The sequence below is a fragment of the Rattus norvegicus genome, chromosome 15 (assembly GCF_036323735.1).
Source record: "Rattus norvegicus strain BN/NHsdMcwi chromosome 15, GRCr8, whole genome shotgun sequence".
Taxonomy (NCBI): Eukaryota; Metazoa; Chordata; class Mammalia; order Rodentia; family Muridae; genus Rattus; species Rattus norvegicus.
The window spans coordinates 54,913,243-54,928,043 of NC_086033.1; positions in this window are offsets into that span (position 1 = coordinate 54,913,243).

Here is a 14,801-nt window from a genome sequence, read left to right on the forward strand (position 1 = left end):
TGACCTCAAGCTGATGGTCAGCTATGTGTGTCAGAAGTCATTGGAATTAATATTTCCTCCATAACCCCTTTTCAACATACAGACCAAAGTTGACCTGGTAGCTCAGGCTGTAATGCTCTGAGGCTAAGGCAAAAAAAATCACAAATTTAAGTCCTGCCTTGGCTATAGAGTGAGTTGAACTCCAACCTGAGCAACTAAGTAAGTTTATTCCTATAATAAAAAGCAAAAATAAGTGTGGAATATAATAGAATTCTTACCTAGCATGTGAGGAACTGGGATTTCAAAACCCAGAAACACATGCACACGCGCACACACGCGCACACACGCGCACACACACACACACACACACACACATGGGACAGGGGAGAGACAGACAGAGAGGAGGAGACAAGAGACAGAAGGCAAAATTTCATACATCATCACAGCCTTAGAATCTAAGGCATTGGCCACATTAGAACATAGGACAGCCAAGGAAAGGCTGGGGAATTATAACTCCATGTGTAGATAAGACTTGTTTTATTTGAACCTAGTTCATCAATAAGCTTGCAAATGAGATTTTTCAATTCTTGATTACAAATGCCAAAACCTGTTTCAAAAAAATGGGGCAAATAAATGGGGCAGGGCCAGAAATGTAGCCCAGTAGAGGGGTTGAGGAGGGGATTTGGTGGTAGAGAAGGAGAAATGGAGGCGGGGAAAGAATTTGACAAAGCATTTAAAGTGTTTGTGTGTCTGGTAGTTTGGCACATGGAAACATCCAGGTCCTTGGTTTTGGACACCTTCTTACTCAGACTCTAGAGGTCTTCAGGTGGCCTTCAGCTTGCGTGGGGTGTTGGTGGGTAGGATGGCTGTGCTTTTGTCACATGCCAGGGAAACTGGAAGGTGAGTTTGCCCCTTGTTACTCAGAATAAGTAGGAAGCTGTAAGAATGTAAATAGTTATTGGTATTTTCAAAGTCCTTTTCATTTTTTAATTGAGCCTTGTTTTGAAAATTCACAGCTAAATCAAGGAAGTAAACATTTTGTCATTTCTTTTGGATCTTATAGTGGTTTTTGAAAAAAAAAGATCCTGTCTCACTTTGTCAGTAAAAGACACACATCTGTAATGCATTAGTAACAGTAGTAGATTTCACAATAGTCACAGAAATTATTCCAAAGAATTAAAGCCCTGTGGGTTTCTCCTGAGAACTGTAGTGTCTCATTTATTTAGTAGGAGGCTGAGACAGAAGGATTCCACATTCAAGACCCCTTTGGGTCCAAGAGTGAGTTCACAATAATACCCTCTCTCAAAATAAAAAAAAAAAAGTTAAAAAAAGTGGAGCCAGGCTGGGATGTAAGTCAGTACACTTGTCTGGTGTGTATGAACACCAGGTTCAATCTCCAGTACTGCAAAATAAAAATAAATTCAGTCTCCTACTTATTTGTAGCCATAGCTCTTAGGAATGGCAACAAAGGCATCAAATTTGATAACTATATGTCCAAAGTGGAAAGAAATTAGTTAAGGGTTTGCTAACCATTTTGAATATTTACTTTCCACCAAAATAAACCTCACAACAAAAATTCACAAATCCACACCAGGCCAGAGACTCTGGACTCAGAAATGGACCAGAATCTCTTTCTTTCACTGTTTAAAAACAATTAAAATATAGCTTTAATCCTGTGAGCCAGTTTTTGGAACAGGATGTTGATGAAAGGCTAAGGATAACATTTTAAAATAAAGCCTTGCTTCCTTGTGGAGAAAAGCTTGCTGCCCAGGGCTGGACAGATTAGTAAGACCATCGCTGCTCTTGCAAATGGCCCAGTTTCGATGCCCAGCACCTTCATAGCAGCTCACAACCATCTGCACCTCTAGTTCTAGGACTCCAAGCCCTTGTCTGGCCTCCACGGGCTCTGAGCATGCACGTGGCACAGGACGATACATGCAGGCAAAACACCCACGTGCATAAGAGAAAGAAATTTACAGTTAGTGACTGAAGTATGTTCTCCCATTTGCCTTTATACCTCGAGAGAAAGGTTTCTGCAGTTTTGAGAGTGTTGTTAAAATAAAATAAAGAAACAATTTAGCTATGCCTTGCCTTCAAGTTGCATGTCATCAGTCTAAGCAACATGTAGCTAAAATATCTCATTTAACAAGCAAAGAACACAGCTCACTCCTCACATTATCTGTACTTACCGGTATGGACACATTAAATAATGTTATTTTTGTAATTCTCTTCTTTCCATTTTACATCTGCCCCAGTTTTATTTGCTGAATGTAATTTTATTTCTGGTTAATCAGAGAAAAAAATCTAAGTTTATATTTACTGCGTCTTTATTATTTGTCTTCACTTAATTTCCTGGCAATTCTTTGTGTTTTTCTGAGACAAGATCTCATGGCATAGCCAGAGCTGTCCTGGAATTCACTCTGTAGCCCATTGTCTCAAATTCCTGGCAGCTCTCCTGCCTCAGCCTCCCAGGTGCTGGAATTACGCCCAGTCTAACAATTTGTTTTTGTTTTACTTTCCAAAAGTATCAGTTCAAGACAACTGGGAGATTGAAAGAATGAACAGTCCCTGCTCAGAGAGCATGGGAAACAACTGGCCTCTGAAGAACTCGGGTCCTCTCGAGGTGGACTCCGGAGCAGGAATCACTTCCCTCATGTGTATACATCTTAGAGGCTTTCAGGTTTCCAGAAAGGAAGCCTGCTGGGTTTAGCCCTTTTACTGAAAAGGCTGGTGGTGAGCTGGGGCAGGGTAAAGGGATGAGAACAAAGGCACAAGGAGGCCTTCTGCATCCTCAATGTTCTCTGTGATGACAGCAGGTGCTCAGCCAGTCCCATCACCCGGTCCTTACCACACTGGATGTTATTCTTATCTCTTCCCAGTCCCCGCGCTCCTACCTGACTCCCCCACCATGCCACCAGTTCACACACCTCAGTAGAGAAAATAGGAGTGATTCTCCCTCAAAGTTGTGCTTTCCATTAGCAGAACCATTTGCATCATCTACAAGGCTCTAGAGAGAATGAAAAGATAGAGTCCCTGTTTAAAAATTATTTAAGGAGGATTGGAGACATGGCTCACTGCTTAAGAGCACTGGCTGCTCTTCCAGAGGACCCAGGTTCTATTCCTAGCACCCACATGGCAGTTCACAACCTGTAGCTCTAACTTCAGGGGATCTGGCACCTTTGCAGACATACACTGAGGCACTGGGGCAGGGTAACCAATGCACATGAAAAAGTAAAATAAAAAAAAACCTTAAAAAGAACAATATTCTTTTTTAAAAACTACCAAGAATTTCAAGATCGTGACATCAGAGCATTAAAACTAATGCTATGCTCTAGCATGAGGTGCAATGTGAGGTGCACAAAGCTGGCCGATCGATGAAGGCAGTTCTGCAGCCATGCTACACAGATGCATCCCCAGGCCTGGCCTGGCCTTGGCACATGATGCAGAATTTTAAAGTATGTAAACAAGTGACCCTAACAACCCCATTTTAACGTCATTAATCTATTCTCCAAATACAGTCACATTCTGCTGTCCAGAAGAAGTCGAGATGCCAGCATTATGATTGGAAGAAATACAGCTCAGCTCATAATATTTGTGGAAGTAATTTTGGCAGGGCTCTAAGCTCTCCTCTAATAAAGAGGGTAAATATTTCTCAAAGGTTATGAGGGAAGATGTTAAACATCCAAATGTATCCAGTTGTCACATAGGCTCTAACTTGTATCTCAAGGGCACAGAGGGATAAAGATGACAGGCAGGCTTTTTAAAAAAAGAAGGGGAAAAAAAAGCTTTTATCACAATGTTTGTGTTGGCCTCACACTGTAGCACCCTCATTGCATGCCCAGCTCTTCCCTGCCTGTGGCGAGGGCCAGGAAGGGTGACCAGAGCAAGCTGCTGGATTACTGCAATTCACACCAACGAAGTTGCTACACTGCAAGAAGAAACCGTTTCACATCCAAGTTACATGGTTTGACCCCTAAAGAAAAACAGTTGCTTGTGGTTTAAATGCAGCCCTCAAAATTCGTATGTTGGAAACTCCCCTACACTGAGGGCTGAGACTTTGAAGAGGTGGCACACCCTTTGATATTTGTCCTAACATTATGGTAGACCAAGAGAACTGGGACTGAAGACACATCTCTTTCCTGACCAAGTATTAACAGCAACCATTCTTGAGCGCACAAAACTCTCCTCAGTTCTCCCCACAGCACCACCAGCCCCTGCCATGAAGAATGGGAGCCGATTAGTCATTTCATTTACGTGTGGTTTTTCTTACCATTCTTAATGTGAGGTAGGTCCTCACCAAGACAACTAGAGCTAGGGTTTACAGATGGGCCACACTGAAAGCTTTTCCTGCTTAGAAAAACACCACTATTGTCTTAGATTCATCCTTTTGTGTTATAGGGATAAAAACATTTTGTAGTTTTCTCTGTTTTATCCCATTGTCTCAATAATTTGATAACCTATTCTTGTTTTTGTTTAATTCCATCATTTCAGTTCCTATAATGGTCGCCAGTTAAAACTGGTATGTTCCCCTCTTCTAATGAATAATGGCTTTCAGAATCACAGGACCTCTTCAAGATCCCATTGTTCGACATTGTCACATTCAGGGTAACATTTCCAACATATAAAATCATGGGGACACATTAAGCCATAGCATTACTTTTTTTCCTTTTGAGGATAAATGCCTGCAATTACAAGTAGAGGGTGTCTTCTTGTGGTGAAGTGGCTTTGATCATTGGCTTGGGTTGTGACTGAGGAGTTGATGCTTTGGTCTGTTTCAGGCAAAGTGAGTGAGAAGAGAGAAATACTATACTATAGAGGATGGTGTAAAGGCACATAAGTAACATGTTTCAGTAGCATAGAAGTTAACCACAGTAATGTTAGCTGACAATAATAGAACCTAAATATCAATGTATTAAAAGGTCACTTTTCCTTCTACTAAGTGTCTAGAGATAGGAAAACCATGACTAAGTGAAGCTTATATTCAACACAGCCCTTAGGGACACAGGCACTTTGAACTCACAGCTTTGCCCTCTCTAGATAGTGCCCAAGATCCAACGTGACAATGAGGTGTGAAATGTGAATTTTATGTGTATGGGTGTTTTGCCTGCTTGTACCTGATGCTCGTAGATGTCAAAAGAGGGCATTAGAGTCCATGGAACTGGAGTTAAAGACATTTGTGAGCGGCCACATGTACTGGGAATTGAACCCAAGTCGTCTTAACTACTGAGCCAACTCTCCGGCCCCTTGAACTCTAGTTTTTAGAAAGTGTAAAATAAGATACTTGGCATGAAGAGAGTCCCACTGACCCTAGGGCACTGAGTAACGCTTGAGTGACAACGAGTCTACCCAACGACTTGTTCTGAGAACCAGAGTGGGGTATCGGAGCTGGGTTACTCCCTAATCCTATGACAATAAAGCCCCACCCCCACACCAGCACCTTGAATAGTAAGCAGAACTCACAGTAATATGATTACTAAGGCTTCGCATCTTCAGCGAATGCAGTATAAGGAGGAGGTGGACTAGGTGGTGGCGGTGATGTTTGAATAGCAGGAACAAGCCGAATAGTTGTGAAGTGAGCTGAATTCTGTTGATGGAGTTGTACACTTTGCAAATCTCAGAGTACTAGTTTGTCACTGTAGCACACACTGGGAAATCACTGACCTGTCCTGTTGGTTTCTACTCAGCCTAATTTCCTGAGGCCTAAAGGTGCAGGCACAGGGTCCTGTAAGAACTGCGTTCCTGAGAGGAGACGTACGCTTTCAGGGCTTCACAGGTCCATATGGTTCACTGAAGGTGGAGGAGGGGCAGTCTAAGAGACATTTGGGTTGAAATGTTTGAAAATATTGAGTCCCACTGCCTGAACTGTATCTTGTTCAGTGAATCCTCTGATAACGTGCTACAAGGTCTCTAATTATAGCATTTTAATTTAGTGGCTCATTTTTCTTTGGACTATTATTCAAGTCCAGCCAACACTTATCAGAAAGTTCACTTTGGGTTGGTCCACGAGTAGTGGTGTTTACAACTAAAAGAAAGTTCACTTTGGATGGCATACGCCAAAGAACAGAAAATAAAGTCTGAGATCTTCAAGGTCTCATCTCATTGATGGAAATTGGAGTCAATGATTTTCATGTACTGAGAACATCTTTTTTGATGTAAAGGACAAGTTGTGCCTCTCATCTCCTGACACTAAGACTGAAATGACTTCTTAGTAAGCATCTTCAGAGAGTAGCATGCACTGCCTAGGGAAGTGACGCTGCAGCCACTCATCAAAAGCTTCCAGGTGCAAATGAACACCAAAGTCAGACACTTGATCAGATCTTGATGCTGTGTAAGCTGCCACGGCACTCGATCCATACAACCCAGGTCTCTGATGAGGCCCCGGGTGTCTGCTTTGGATAAGTTACTGAGCATCTTTGGGAAATTCATATGGGAGGTACACTGCTGACGGCGTACCTTGGAACAAAGCAATTACTTTTACACAACAATGAATTTCCTTAATTGATTTTTAATATTATTATTAGCATGTGTGCATGTGTGCATGCCAATAGTGCATGTGTGGTGGGCAGAGGACATCTTTCAGAAATTGGCTCTCTCTTTCTATCTTGGTTCTGGGGATCACAGTCCGGTCCTTCAGCCTGTGCAGCAGGAGTATTAGCTGCTGAGACATATCATAAGCCCACCACGAATTACTTTTTATTTGAATTACAAGCAGCTCCTAGGAACAGGGGTCAAACTCTCCTGATATCGAGTAGGAAAGTTCTGAGTCATGTGACTTCAGGACATGAATTCTGCCAACTGCCTGATTTTGGATGTGGGTCCTTGCCCCAGCTGAGCTGCCATGTGAGAATTCAGTCCAAACTATTGCCTTAACTGGAGCCTTGAAAGGGACCTATTAAACTGTGTCCAGACCCATAAAAATTGTGACGTTAGAAGAAATGTGTGGTTTAGTCTGTTTGGTGGTGGGGAGTGGTGGTGATGGTGGTGGTAGTGGTGATGGTGGTGGTGGTAGTGGTGGTGATGGTGATGGTGGTGGTAGGGTGGTGGTGATGGTGGTAGTAAGATTTGTACCTAGTGAAATGGCTTACTTTCTCTAGAAAATGGTTTGACTTTTACTAACATTAAACACAAGCCAATAATATGATTTCACAGCCCCAAAGAAGAGGAAAACAGGTGTTCAAAAAGACTTGTATGAATTATATTTATAACAACTTCATTTATTATAATTAAAAGTCCTTTTAAAAAACAAATTTTAATACAAGAACGGATGAAGCCACTTCCACACCCAGGGCAGAACAGAGGAGCCCTGCAAAGTCCAGACATTCCAGGAACACTGGCTCCTTGAGGTGGTGCAAGGGGACACAAAATGTTCTCTCAAGAAATAGAGCCCTGTGGAGCTGGGACTCGGAGTGCAATATGTGCGCCATCTGCAGGATCAGCTATGCCCTGGATGCCAACCATCACTGCCCTCCCTGCCAGCAGGACTGCACTTCCCCAGAGTCTGCCGATGTTACAAGACAGTAACGTTTTCCCCATGCTGTGACTTGCAACCCTCGTAGATCTTGAGGTGAGGTGCTGGACAAAAGATAGAACACGACAGTGGATGGCTTCTTGAAATAGAAAAGATGGATCTGTGGCCTTTTGGGACTTACCAAAGGCATGGTTTAGCACAATGTCAGTTCACTTTCTGGAAACTCTACAATTAAGATAATGTATTAGAGATGGGTTGGTTTTTTTTTTTTTGTTGTTACCTTCTCTTAGAAGTGCCACTTAAAAATAAAGAGGAGAGAATGTCAACATTTGCATGACCTTTATCATTTTCCTCTAAGTGTACTGGGGCTGTGAGAACAGTTGCATTCACAGAAGAACATTTGCATATTTATGCTGGATTGGTTTCTAAAAAAGAGTGTTATGGTAACAAATAGAACTCAGTTTAAAACCTGCCCCCAAAAGAATGGATGAAGAAATTCTGGCATTTAATAAAATACAAAGAATACTGCTTTAAATGGAATGAGCTCCTGAAACTCTCCAAACATGAATAAATAAAAAAAAAACCTTACTAAACCAAGAAAAGCAACACAAAAGGAATATTATCTATATGAACCAATTCATAAGACACTCTAAGACCAGCACAGCCTATGGTAAAAGAAACTGGACCAGTGCATGCTCTGAACAATGAAGGCAGGTGTGCTTTGCGTTTGAAACACTGGTCATAAAAGTATATGTCTTTGCCAAAACTATTTTAAGATTTTTTTTATTATTTTTAAATTGTGCGCTCTCTCTCTCTCTCTCCCTCTCTCTCTCTCTTTCTCTCTCTCTCTCTCTCTCTCTCTCTCTCTCTGTGTGTGTGTGTGTGTGTGTGTGTGTGTGTGTGTGTGTGTGTGTGTGATCAGATCCACTTAGAGCTGATGAGTGTTTATGAGTCACCTATGGGTGCTGAAACTCTCTGGTCTCCTGAAAGAAGAGCAAGTGCTCTCACCACGGAGCCATCTCTTCAGTCCCCCGTGCAAGCCGTTTAACCAGCAGATCTTGCTCCCTCCATCTCCAGCAGCTCAGCAACTCATGGATTCCTAGTAATCTCCAGCATGCATCAGGATGAGTTAGACCAAAGCTGCTGAACGGGCCCCAGCCAGCTGATCAGTGAGATGCTGCTCTACTAAGCCACTAAAAACAAGCAGTTGTAAAGACATAAAACACAGAACGGCCTAGAGCAGTGGACCTTGAAGTCAAGTCCAAGCTGGATGGCCAGAATCAGGTGAAAGAAAATTACCAAGAAAGTTGAGGAGGGAGGGAGGGGACACTGCCTAGCCAGCAGATACCACCGATGTATTGTGATTTTCTTTCCTCTGTTAACGTAAAAACTGCATGGAACATGTTGGAATATGGTCTCTGGGATGGTCAATCGATTTGACTCCAGGACAAACTCTCTATCTCTTCCCCCTCTTTGAGGTAAGAGTTGTGCTTATGTTGAGGAAGACAAGAGACAGGCTCAGGTGGCCACCCTTCCCTCGACTCCCACCTTATTTGTGACCGGGTCTCTCTTGTTTTCTATCCTGCGCACACAGACTAGCTGGCCCTCAGGTTTCTGTGACTGCTCCTGTCCCCACTTGCCAGTTCCCCACAGGAGCACTTGGGTTACAGGCACTGGTGCTGTGCACAGTTGGCTTTTCCATGAGTTCCAGAGATTCAAACTCTTGTTCTCCTAAGTGCAGGGCAAGCAAGCACTTCTACCCACTGAGCTATCTCACCAGGATCACCACTGCTTCTAATTTTTGTATGGTAAGTTTATCCTGCTTCTCTGTTGAAACTGCTCATTAGTTCCAAGAGTTTTCTGCTGATGTATTCAGTCTTTTATGTACCGGATGATGTCATCTGCAAATGGGTAATTTGACTTCCTCCTTCCCTATTTGTGTGCATACCTTCTGTTTACCTCTCTTGGCTTATTGCTCTAGCTAGGGCCTTGGTAAGGCTATATTGGATGTGAGTGGAAAGCATACACTGCATCCTTGTCTGGTTCAGATGTTAGGAGAAATGCTCTCATTCCCCATTCAGCACAATGGTGGTTATGGATTTGTCGGAACATAGCATTCAGTGTGTTGAAGTATATTTCTTCTCATCCTACCATCTTCAAGGCTTTCATCATGAACAACTGTTGAAGTCTTTGTCGCTGTCTGAGCATTGATGGAAATCGAAGGACCTTGAGCCTATGTATGCGCACTTACTGATTTGCATTTGTTGAACCAAATTTGTATCCCTGTAGTGAAAGGAACTTAGTCACAGTTCTCTTAGCACTTCTTAATGTGTTCTTGAATTTGATTTGTAAGCACTTTACTGAGAATTCTCTCTCTCTCTCTCTCTCCTCTCTCTCTCTCTCTCTCTCTCTCTCTCTCTCTCTCTCTCTGTGTGTGTGTGTGTGTGTGTGTGTGTGTGTGTGTGTGGTATTATGGGCTGCTGAGAATATGTTTCTGTTGGATGCAGCATTCTGTGATTACCTGTTAAGTCCATGTGCTAGTCCCTAAGAAAATGCTACAGCAGAAACCATTACTTTGTATACTAATTTTAAAAACTAAGAGCCAGGTGGTGGTGGCACATGCCTTTAATCCCAGCACTGGGAGGCAAAGGCAGGTGGGTCTCTGAGTTCAAGTCTAGCCTGGTCTATATAGTGAGTTCCAGGACAGCCAGGGCTATATAGTGAGAACCTGTTTCAACAAATAAATAAAAACTAAGAAGAAAACGAATTTTTCCTCTGATCACCACAGAAACACCATAGCACACAAACCAATGTAATAAAAATATTAAGCATTTGCTATGGTTGTGCAAGAAACATGGAAAATTACATGTATTCTATATGAAAATCACAGTGAAAACCAAAGCCTTTTTTCTCTTAATTATCTTTTCCTTCTACTATTAAACAAGTCACTTTCCACCCCCACTTTCTTCTCAGTAAGACACCATATTTTTTCTCTAGGTCACTAAGACCCACGTGTATGCACCGCTAAGAATTGTTTTTCCAGAGCTGGAGAGATGGCTCGGTGGTTGGTGGTTGAGAGCACTCACTGCTCTTGCGAAGACCTGGGTTTCACTCTCAGCACCTATGTGGCAGCTCACAATCATCCGTGTACACACACACACACACACACACACACACACACACACACACGCAAACACCAATAGAACTAGGTTAGTGATAGGACTGATAAAGGCATACTTTGATCATGTACTATGGGACACATGTTAATAAGGGAAATTAGCATTCTGAAACAAAGATTTGTGTGGTGATTTCAAACTTTAACCCTCAAACCACCCTGTTTTTCTCTATATTGCTTTCTATTTAGAGACTTAATCCTCTAACTGTGAACAAGGTAAATTTAGTAAACACATATCACAGAGATATATTTGATTCGTGTGATATCAATACTGGGAGATGGGGCACCAAGTCCCCAAGTCTGCTTTCACCTCAGCTGTCATTCAGTTACCATCTTCTTACTCTGTACTGATTTACTGATTTGTCCAAGAATTCATTCCACTGCTAGCTTGAGTCAGGAAAACTGTAGGGTGACCCTGACTTGCCACAGGGTCCATCGATGTATCTGAAGGCCACACTGTGACATGTAAGTCACAGACTCATGGCCACCACATAACATTCTTCACTGAAGGGTCTTAGGCTTAGAACTCAATGGGCACAGCGAGACAGACTGTTCTCAGAGATTTACTAGACAAGTTAACTCCATGGACATATGGACAGACAACAACAGCATTATGGGGACTCTGGTGAGAGCTGAAATCCATGGGGCAGAGAAGGAGCCCTTCTTGTAAGTTTCAGAGGAAAGAGGTAGTTGCACGTAGTCAGGCCATGTCTGAGTCTGGGACAGCGGAGACCAGGGACGGACAGAATGCTGCAGTAGGGATCTGTGACTCTGAGGATGTGGAGAGGAGCATATTTGTTAAATGTGCCTAGCGTGTGAACGGGAGATGTGATGCCAGCAGTGCCCCTGTAATGTGGTAGGAGCCACATGTAACTTCCACATGTAAATTCCAAACAAGATTGACACTTGCCATTCTCCTGGACTCCAGGTGCCTTGGAAATCTATTTCCAGATCCCTAGTAGACTGTCTCTCCCTGCTGCAGCAAGGATCCCAGAATCAAGGATAAGAATGAGGGTAGAGAGGGCTGCAGGTGGGCAAACTTAAACAGTGTCCAGCAGCCCTGGTGCCCAGGGAGTGTGTTGCAGATTGACAGGCATGCTCTTGGTACAGTTTGTCCGAAACTGGGAGGCTAGAGAGAAGAGGAAGCCAGCTCCAGGGAAAGGGAAGTGTGGACTGATTAAACCCCATCTCAGGATTCAAGAATCTGAGATCTCCTTGAGTTCCAACTTGAGAACATTCTAGATTCTAGATGGCCCTTCCACCCCGTTCCACACACAGCTACTGTTTCTGTCATGTCCCTTTCCCCAAGGGACACACTGAGCGTCCCTCTCAGTAGCTTGCACGTTTGCTCCTCACTTCTGTCGGCCAGCCCTTCCTTTCTTCTGTGAAGGCAAGAACCTTCTCACTGGCTCACTTTACAAATCCTGCATGACTCGGGGTTTATGAGAAAAGGAGATCATTGCAAAGAAGCTGCTCACGTGTGAGCTAAAGTTAGACATCACACAAAGGTTTTTACAACCACAGAAATTTGCGAAAGTAATTTTCCATTACAAAGATCATTTCTGAGTCATTTCTCTGATAGGAAAGGCAATTTTTTTTTCTTCCGTAGGTAAGGTTTTTACTTTAAGCAGGTAAAATCAAGGCGTACCTTCTTGTTTACAGTCACCAAATGATGACGTCATCATAGGATCTGGAGTGTAATTACAGAGCGTACTAGAGTGGGGCTGGAGCTCTCCCTCAGTGGTGAGAAAGCCCTGGGCTCACTCCACAGTGCTATAGAAAGTAAAAGTGAATAGAAAATGATGTGCAATTATGTAGTAACTTATCCAAGAGTTAGCTCTTTTATTTTTACTTCTCTTTATGAAAACAATAAAAAATTGACAATTATTTTCTTTTTTTAATCCTCAGGTGTATGTATGGGGACAGGTGACAAAGCCAGATCCATGTACTTTCTCCCCAGGCATGGAAGGGTCTTTCTAAAAAACTAATTCTAGGGGCTGCAATGACTCAATGGTTAAGAGTATTCTTCCAGAAAACCTGGATTTGATTCCCAGCACCCAAGGAGGATTCAGTGCACTGTCTGGCTTCTGCAGGCAATATACATAATAGTGCGACATACATACTGGGAAAATATCCATACACCCCAAAATAAATAAATCTTTAAAAAGAAAAGAAACTCTAGACATTAAAGTGAAAAGTTAAATAGTAATATGTGAGTGGGTAAGAAAACTGCCCCAAGGAATGGGCAGTTTTCATCACATACTCTGTCTCTGTCTCTGTCTCTCTCTCTCTGCATCTCTGTCTCTCTCTCTGTCTCTGTTTCTGTCTATCTCTCTCTGTGTGTCTGTGTCTCTGTCTCTCTCTGTCTCTGTCTCTCTGTCTGTCTCTGTTTCTATCTCTATCTCTGTGTGTGTGTCTCTGTGTCTGTGTCTCTCTCTGTCTCTGTGTCTCTGTCTATCTCTGTGTCTGTGTCTCTCTCTGTCTTTGTGTCTCTGTCTCTCTTTGTCTCTCTCTCTGTGTATCTCTGTATCTGTGTCTCTCTGTGTCTGTGTCTCTGTCTTTGTGTCTCTGTCTCTTTGTCTATCTCTCTCTGTGTCTCTCTGTCTTTGTGTCTCTGTCTCTCTCTGTCTCTGTCTATCTCTCTCTGTGTATCTCTGTGTCTGTGTCTCTCTGTCTCTGTCTCCCCCTCCCCCCAGCGGGAGAGTTTTAAAGACCTTCAGGGTTCTAAGCATAGCAGCACTGCCTATAATCCTGGCACTCAGGAAAGAGACAAGAGAATGGCTAGTTGAAGGCCAACCTGAACTACAAAGTGAGCCTTTGCCTCTAAAACACATGAACAAAAACGTAGTGTGGAATTCAAGAAGAAAGAGTACCAAGCCCCCTTTAGCCATTTAAATTGTATGTACAAGTTGTGATGGTGTGACTATCTGTCCATCTGTATCTGTTTCTGCCTGTCTGTCTGTCTCTCCTTCTCTCTCCCTCTCTGCCCCCTCTCTCTGTGTGTGTTGCCTATGTATTTATTTTGAGTGGGTCCGAGAGGAAGACAAACTGAGGGGAAAGAACAAGAGAATTCAGCCACCTACTCCAGCAGCTGTGTAATATCTGCATCTCACACAGGAGGGGAAAAACTGTCTAGCTGTCACATATACGATACAGTTACTGACAGTGCATGATGTTACAGAACTACATCTGTGCTCACCAGCAGGCACAACCACAACCTATGCCTGCATTTATTCTTGTTGATTTATTCATCTAATAAATATTTATCAAATCCTTATCCTTTGGGTACTTAGGATCCAGAAGGAACGTGTGTGTGTCTGTGTGTCTGTGTGTCTGTGTGTCTGTGTGTCTGTGTGTCTGTGTGTCTGTGTCTGTGTCTGTGCTGTGTCTGTGTCTGTGCTGTGTCTGTGCCTGTGTGTCTGTGTCTGTGTCTGTGTCTGTGTCTGTGCGTGTGTGTCTGTGTCTGGGTCTGTGTCTGTGCGTGTGTATCTGTGTCTGTGTCTGTGCTGTGTCTGTGTCTGTGTCTGTGTCTGTGCTGTGCTGTGTCTGTGTCTGTGCTGTGTCTGTGTCTGTGTGTCTGTGTCTGTGTGTGTGTCTGTGTCTGTGTGTCTGTGTCTGTGTGTGTGTCTGTGTCTGTGCTGTGTCTGTGTGTGTGTCTGTGTCTGTGCTGTGTCTGTGCGTGTGTGTCTGTGTCTGTGTCTGTGTGTCTGTGTCTGTGTCTGTGTCTATGCTGAGTCTGTGTCTGTGTGTCTGTGTCTGTGTGTCTCTGTGTCTGTGTCTGTGTCTGTGTGTGTGTGTGTGTCTGTGCTGTGTCTGTGCGTGTGTGTCTGTGTCTGTGTGTCTGTGTCTGTGTCTGTGCTGTGTCTGTGTGTGTGTCTGTGTCTGTGCTGTGTCTGTGCGTGTGTGTCTGTGTCTGTGTCTGTGTGTCTGTGTCTGTGTCTGTGTCTGTGTGTGTGTCTGTGTCTATGCTGAGTCTGTGTCTGTGTGTCTGTGTCTGTGTGTCTCTGTGTCTGTGTCTGTGTCTGTGTGTGTGTGTGTGTCTGTGCTGTGTCTGTGCGTGTGTGTCTGTGTCTGTGTGTCTGTGTCTGTGTCTGTGTGTGTGTCTGTGTCTATGCTGTGTCTGTGTCTGTGTCTGTGTGTCTGTGTGTGTGCTGTGTCTGTGTCTGTGCTGTGTCTGTG